The sequence below is a fragment of the Pipra filicauda genome, unplaced genomic scaffold, assembly GCF_003945595.2.
Source record: "Pipra filicauda isolate LSUMZ 115617 unplaced genomic scaffold, ASM394559v2 scaffold114_size2234877_pilon, whole genome shotgun sequence".
Taxonomy (NCBI): domain Eukaryota; kingdom Metazoa; phylum Chordata; class Aves; order Passeriformes; family Pipridae; genus Pipra; species Pipra filicauda.
This window is the reverse complement of record NW_024103596.1, coordinates 2,049,233-2,057,559: the sequence shown is the minus strand read 5'-3', so window position 1 is coordinate 2,057,559 and position 8,327 is coordinate 2,049,233.

Below are 8,327 nucleotides of genomic sequence, written 5' to 3'. Positions count from 1 at the left end.
AAGCATTTTGACAAGCCTGGGGTTAATTAAAACTGAGAAGACAATAAAATACACCTAATCAAACATTACAGGTACAGAAATCAATTAGCAGATTTATGGCACTTTGGAGCCCTCTATAACGTGCAAAATTCAAAGAAACTGTCAGTTCCATCCCCCCCAAGACAGTGTAATTGAATTTCTAATTGAAACTATTTTTCAATAGGTAACACAATCTGCAAAGTTTGATTTGCATTAAAGTGGCATCTGAAGAGGACAGAGAAATAAAAAAAAAAAATAAAGAAATCCCATGCCGCTTCTGTTATTACCAGCAATAATTATTATTATTATTATTTGCATATCTAAAATTTTGCTAAAGCCCTTTAGAATCAATGGAGCGGCCAAGTCTTTGCCAAGATAGCTCTAGAGACCAGGATTTCTGCAGGAAGAGTTCATTTGGATCAGAAAGGGGAAGAACAAAATTCAGGGCGGGCGCAAATAAGATGGGTGTAAAATCATTTGGGCCTGGTGATCAGCAGAACAAAGTCCAGGTGATTTTTTTGATGGCCTGTTACCAGTGGCATCCCTAAGGGATGGACACTGGGACCAGGATGATGGCACAGAGCATCTCAGCAGGTGGGGGACACCGAAACAGCAGGGCAAGCTGTGTGCTGGAGGAACCTCATGACATTCAGAGACAAATACCTTCACTGAGCTGTTTGGCTTTTGTCTTTCACACAGGCAATGCAGGTGTTGCCAATTTGGGCACAATGGCCACACAAATCATCATAGAAGCAGTTCAGGTGGGAGAGGACCTTTAAGATCGTTCAGCTCCAAACTGGTTCTCGACAAGAATAACGAAACAGATTATAAAAGGCCAGAGTGTAAAACCCCTGAGCTTGTTGTTCCACAGTGTTTCTCTCTGAAATGCAATGAGACAGAGCACAGACGTGCACAGCTATGCAGTCTAATTACATACAGGACTGCTCAGTATATATTATCTATATTTTACACTGCTTCATTTCTTCTGCTGCTCGCAAGATACAGCTAGGAGCTATCTCTCAGTAATTTACTGGGAAATAGGAAAGACTAGAAATGAAAAGTCAGGAGAAATGAAGACACAAGGTCAACATAAAGCTTTCCAAGTACTTGCATCTCTTTCAGTGCAGTGAACCAGAATAACTTCCGAGTTCAGCATTCAGATGTCCAGAGTCGGTTATCAACAAAAGTATGTTACTTAAAATGAAATATTAACTGTTTGCTTAATTCCTATTAAAATATTCATTAATTTTTTTAATGTTATACAATGAAACAAACAAAAAACCCCATGAAAATTGGTTTTATTCAAATATTACTCTGATTATAGCAAGTCCAAGCTCCATCTCTCACTGGATCCTGCTTCCTGAGAACCTCAGCAGAAATAAAAGTAGAAGACACTAGATTTCAAAAACAAAATTCTGGGCAAAACATAACAGCAAAGAGAAAAGTATGAAGCAGTAGCAAAATGGGCCTTTCTAGTGATTTTCTATTTTAAGGAAACTGTGGGCAAATGGACAAGGCTCTCACATTCCAACCAGTTTTGCTTTACTATTCTCTGAACAGCACCTCATCTGGAAGAAAAGTACCTGCTGAGAACACATCTACAGTATCTTCATAAGGCATTGAATCTTATCCCAGAGTGGAAAGGCATTCCCAGGCAGCCAGCTCTGTAGGATAAATCAACAAGCAAGGCAGAGGGAACAACGGCCACCTGTAGTAGAGATCTTTACAAAAGGAGCGATTCCCCCACGTTACCAAACACAGCTTTTCATCTGGATGTCACTCGCTGTGAAATTAAATCCTGGCACATTTGGGAAATGGTCCATGGAGAGGTGATTAATTCTATTAGAGGATGTGGAGGGAACTCACTCTTATTTCCTTTGTTAAGGAACAGAGAGTCCAGAATTCAGATTGTAACAGTGTTCCTTCTGGAGTGGCTCCTTGAAACTGTCACTGTCATGGACAGGGCTACTATTATGCGTCTGTGCCTGTAAGAAGTGACCTTAACTTCTGCATTTCCCAGCATTTTGGAATTTTGAAGGCTTTCTCCAGCTCTCCCCTCCCATGGTGGCTCCATGGAGATGTACCTGCAACTGCACATTTCCTGGTGCTGCAGCCCTCACCTCCCTGGTTTCAACAGGATAAAGCAAAGGACTGATCTAGTTTTGTAACTTACACTGACCACCATTTAAAGTGTTCTAGTGGTCCCAGTATACCCTTTTCTAAGATAGTTGATCCAACATGCCATCAACTGGATGAAAGGAGACAATTTCTGTTTTGGTTGGTTTTTGTTTCTTTTTTTGTTTGTTTGTTTTTTTACAGTTGTGGTTGTTTGTTTCGTTTGTTGTTGGGTTTGGGTTTTTTTAATTTTATTTTCCTTCTTCATCTTTCACTGCCTTCCACTACAAGCACACCTTTTTGCTTGCTCTGTTCCTTGTATGTTTACACACACATTGCTTGTTCCAAAAGGATTTCTGGCACTGGGAAGTCAAACCTTTCCTTTGGTCATCACTAGAAGCAGCTTTCAGTACCAGCCCCTGAAATTTGCTACCAAAGTAGAATGAAACAGGTAGCAGGGAACAGGAGCTTAACAGGAGTTAAGAGTAAAAGCAGGTGGAGTTGGGGGACCAAGGGGCACATCCAGTGGGTTCAAGGTCTTTTTCTGGCAGGCTGATAGGTGAACATTGAAAATTATGGTTAAGGTTTTCCTGGTACCAGCTTAATTTTCCCCTGCTGTAAGTGAAGTTTAATTTTCTCCCTCTGTAAGACTTGTCATTATTTATCCCACAGATCGTGATTTCCCAGTTCTTTCCCATTTTTGGCTTTTGAAATGCAGCCTGCAAAGCTGGATACATTCTGCCAGCCTTCAGCAAGAAACAGAGAAGTAGTCATATCTCTCCTCCGACCCCACAACTTGCTCATGACACTCCTATTAATGCTTCCAGGAAGATTTCTTTTCAAAGGCACATTCCTGACTCACTTATCTGTGATTCACTATGAACCCAAACCCTTCCCTGTAGTACTGCTTGCCTAGGCAGCTGTTTCTCATTTTTTTAATCAGATGTTTCCTCCCTAAAGGTAGCATTTGTCATGAATTTCATCTTATTGATTTCTAGCCATTCCTACAGCCTAGATAGTATTGAACTCAAAGCCTTCTCTACAGGCTGCTGGTAAATTCACACCCCACAGCATCTTCCTCAGGCATTGTAAGGGATTCTTTCCTGTATGAGCCAAGGTATTCACAGAGGAGAACTGAACCCAGTGCAGAGAGTTTGCAGGTCTAGGGGAAAAAAAAAAACAAAAATAATAATAATAAATTTAAAACAAAAAAATCATTCTTTGACAGTAAGCCAAGGGCAACAGTTCTTTGAGAAAGGTTCTTCCAATAAGTGTGATCCCACTTTCTAAGCAAATTCAGTTTGTGCTGATTTTAGAGTGGTGTCCTCGAGGATAACAACAACTGCAAATCAATAGGCATTGCATCCACCACCCTTCACTCACCCACCCAGCAGCCACACAGCCCAGAAGAAAGATTCCCTTTCTCATAGTGCTTCCTTGTCCTATCCAAATCATCATGGCTTGATCCTTCCTATAGCATTTTAAAAGCCTTCAGAATCCCAGTGGCGCAGACTTTTCCACGCCCAAATCACCGGATCCCAACCCAGAAAAAAACCTCATTTTGTTTCATAGAATCCTAGAACGGTTTGGGTTGGAAGGGACATTAAAGTTCATCTCGTTCCAACCCCCCTGCCATGGGCAGGGACACCTTCCACTAGACCAGGTTGCTCCAAGCCCTGTCCAACCTGGCCTTGAACACTTCCAGGGATGGGGCAGCTTGATCTGCGCCTCACCACCCTCACAGTGAAGAATTTCTTCCTAACATCCAATCTAAACCTACTTTCTTTCAGTTTAAAGCCATCTGATAGCAGCTCAAGAGTGCCAGCACAGCAAACCCTGACCAGCTGACACATCTCCACTGATACAGGGCAGGACAGCTCAGACAGAGCCAACACGTGCTCTGCAATATGTTCACTGCTGGTTTAAAGCAGCAGATTACACCAATGCCCCCATTCAGAGGATGTCAGGCTGTGTTGGCACATGGTCACAATGTGTTGTTACACGGTAATTTTCCCCTCAGCCCAAATATCACTCGCTAACGTTCTGGCCAGCCGCTGCAAGGTAATCCCAGGTAAAAATAAAACCCCAAATTCTTTCCCTATTATGTCTGTGTACAGCATAAATCTGCCTTCATTTTTTTCCCCCCTTGCATTCAGCTTTTTGCCTGGATGCAAGAAGGCAGAGGTTTAAGAGGAATACATTAAAAACGCTTACTTAACACTAACTGTAAATTCACCTGTCTCCTCAGTGCTGATACGTTTTCCTTCAAAAGTTTGCATCCTTTGACGCTCCATGTTCCCGCTGCTGTTTCTCAGCAATAGATAAGAAAACTTCAAAACCTTGCTCTGCAATAATGAGATTCAAAAGAAAAGATTTTTTCCCAATCTTTCTACATAAAAAGGCCTGAATCAGAGCCCAGCAGTGCACAAATATTACTCATGTCATTGACACTAAGAAAAGGGGAGCTGTGAATAAAAAATGTTAAAAATGAACACAAGGAGCATTGTTTGCATATCAGAAAAATTAATCTACATAGAGAAGTGTAAGAGCCTGCAATTCAGAAAGCAAAGAATTAGGACAGCCCAGCTGAGAATAATTTTCTAGCCAGTTAATTTAATTGCATAAATCATTCCTTTGTTAGCAATAAAGAGATATAATTAAAATGAGATTGCTTCTCATTTCTATTCTCTGGAAACTAAAGGAATTGATTTTGGGGAAAGCATTCTTCCAAATACCAGATCGGCAAATTACATTTACCTTTTTAGAAAGGCTAAATTATTTTGCGCTAATATCATGGAGGGTTTAATTAATTATAGATCTGCCATATGATCTTAAAGAAATAATTTACTTAATGCCCACAGAACAGAAGTTTGTAAGTGCGTGTATCCCTCTGATAGAAGGTGTGCAGATTTTTACAAACAGGTCACAAGGTGAACAGGTGGCTGTCAGGAGAAATAGGAGGAAATATAATAAATGTTTAAAGATGGGGGATGGTTCGTTAAGAGATATTAAAGCACTGCTTCCTATTTATTGGCACGTACCTGGATTACTGCTCTTTGAACACCTGCAAATTGTTTTTTTCTTTTAAATATCGTAATGATGGTTGTTTTCTATCCACAAATCTTCAGGGCTCGATAAGCAGTAACAGGTTAATAACAGAACCAGTCAGAGAGGAAAAAAACCATGAAGCCCACCAATTAAACAGAATATTGTTTCTGCTGAATACTGCAGGGGTTGGCCACTGACAGGGCCTTTACAAGGCTGTAACACACCCATCTACACACAGAAATCCAGTGTACACCACTCTGTAGGCTCTGCTTTCCCCCCAAAGCCATCAGGCAGCACAGAACCAGGGAGATCACACAGGTTTGGACTCTCTCTGCTTCACTTAGGGCCACCCAAGCAGTGGGTCTAACAAAAGGGACTGAAAATATCCCACTCTGCACATCTGCCACACACCCCAGCACTGCACCCCCAGTCATAAGACCTGCAGCAGAAACAAAGGCCATAGCACTTGACCAGCACTCCAGCTTCAACCAACAGAAATGCAGAGGGGGGTTCCCAGAAATAAGTAGAAGTCTCCCCAAATCTTCATGTGCCCTCAGTTTTTGTACTGTGTTAGCAAGGGGTAAAAGAGCAGCTTGCAAGTTGGTATCCAAGTTTCACTCCTTTGCAGCTCTTCCACCCCAGATACAGTTAAATACACATACATAATTTCACGGAATTGTAGTGAGAGGACAAGGAGTAATGGATTCAAACTGACAGAGGGGAAATTTAGGTTGGATGTATGGAAAAAATTCTTCCCTATGAGGGTGGTGAGGCCCTGGCACAGGTTGCCCAGAGAAACCTGTGGATGCTCTACCCCTGGAAGTGTTCAAGGCCAGGTTGGACAGGGCTCTGAGCAACCTCATCTAGTGGAAGGTGTCCCTGCCCATGGCAGGGGGTGGAACTGGATGAACTTTAAGGTCCCTTCCAACCCAAACCATTCCATGATTCTGTGATAAGATACTCAGTACCATTTGAGATACCTGCCTTCCCTTACCACCCTCTCTTTGTAATAATTTACCATGCAGGGGACCTCAGGTACAAAGGGAGGCAATTCCCCCTCTTCCATTATCCCTACAAGAACAAGCCCCTTTTGCCTGCCAGGGCCTACAGCAGAGGCAAGGATGGAGCAAAGGGTGGTGCTGCCAGGGGGAGGTGGTGAAGAACAGAATCCACTCCCTCTCTGTTGTACCAGGAGGGTTCTCACATCCACTCTCTCTGCTTCTCTCAACAAAGAACAGATGCTCCTTTCTACGTATTTGAGATCAATAGTAATCTCATGGATTTTTGCCATGCTACCGATTCTCTCAGGTGTCCTTTTTGTCAGGTAGAAGCTGCCACCCTTCCACCCTTCTCCACAAGAAACCTCCTGTGCCGTCAAGGATTTCCATTCCCCAGATCTGAGGCTTTTCACCTGGCAGAATACTAGGTATAAATTTAAGTCAGGCACAAATTTAAAAACAGGCTGCTTTGATGAACTCTCCAAATGGTTGCAGAAAGTTTTCCACAGATCTCAGACAGGCGCTAAGCTGCGTCATTTCCATGGAGAACACATCCTTATGCAGCAAACCCTGCAGGCTGTGGAACACCTCAGCAATGTACCTGCCTGACAGGTACCACTTCCCAGTACCAGCTTAGCCCATCCTCTCTGGGATCTACAGGGAACTGAAGCTCCCCAGGATCAGCACACGTGGCAAGTCATTCCTACACACAGTTCATCACACACAAGCTGCCTCGTAAGGTTTTCCTTTTGCATGTGCTTTGGAACAGGGGAACAGAACAGGAACAGCTGTGTCCCAGGGACATCATTCCCCACGGAGACCACTATGGCATAGTGACAGCACACTCGTCACTAGAGAGGGTGCTGTGAAGGAGAACAGGTAGGTCGAGAAAGGAGAGGGCTCTGCATGCAAGAGTTAAATAGCAGATAGATTAGATCTCATCATTTGAGTTTTCCAGGAAAAGTATTGTGTTGCTATGGAAACCTCAATATAACCTGGGTTTTCCCTCCTTTTGTTTGCTCATTTTCTACAAACACTGGCCTCGCCCAGTCCTCTCCTGTTGGACTTGCAGCTTGCAAAAACAACATTTTTTTCCTCTAATGCCAATTTTTCTTTGCAAGTACATTTTTCAGTGCATTGCCTTTCACAATATCACTGTCCCAACCTCCAAAATCTTTTTTGCAGTAAGTACTGCGTGATGTGTTACCCATTAAGAAACTGTGCTCCTAAACACCTTGCTCTCTTTTCTGCTCGGGGAAAAAGGGACAAAAGCCTCATGGTAATAAAACTGAGGCTTTATTCGGTGAAAAAAAACCCCACATCTACAACCTCCCTTCTCCGAGAGTCAACAACATCCACCTCTAGTGATTGTGTTTTGGTACTTGTAAGGACCTGTCTCACCCAAGGCATTGCCTGGAGTGTTTACCTCCAAATTTCAACAGCTCCACTCATGTACCTTCCATGTAGCAAGTGAGACCAAACCCAAAAAGCAGCACTGTAGGGCAAAGTCCATCAGGGACAGGCAGCAAAAAGGGTCATATCCTTAGGTGGAAACATGCCAGTAAGTTTTAACTTCTAGTTTACCTGGTCCTGGCCAGTCCTAGAATATATGAGTGTCGAGCTGCAAAGCTGTGATCCTGAACCCGCAGATTCAGCAAGTTTCCTTTGGCTTCGCGTGGCAGAAATGGAACATGAATCCACAGCCACTCTCTGAGCCAATATCCCCACCAAGTGGCCAGCACATCAGCTCCTCTTCCAGCTCATCCCATACCCCAGCAAGAGGGTCTCAGAGGTGAAAATACAAACCTTGCTCACCTAACCCAGCCCCGCTCTCCTCACCCAAAGCCTAACAGAAATCAGGCTTCAGAGACAGAGCTCTAAAGATCTTTGCAGCCACGCTCTGGAGTAAAGGCAAAACAGAGGAGTGATAAAGAGGATTCCTTCCTTCCCAGGGAAAGCAGCAGCATTGTGGGGAAAAGGTATCACACAGCCTCTTCAAGTTTTGTGCTCACTTGCTGTGCCAAGCCATAATCTAAGCTTCACACACACTTCCCATCTTACTACTACTTTTTCTATTTGCAGAGATACCAGTGTTGGTTTAAATTCTTTTAAAAGCTGCTTACAGAATACTGCTCGTAACTCAACATA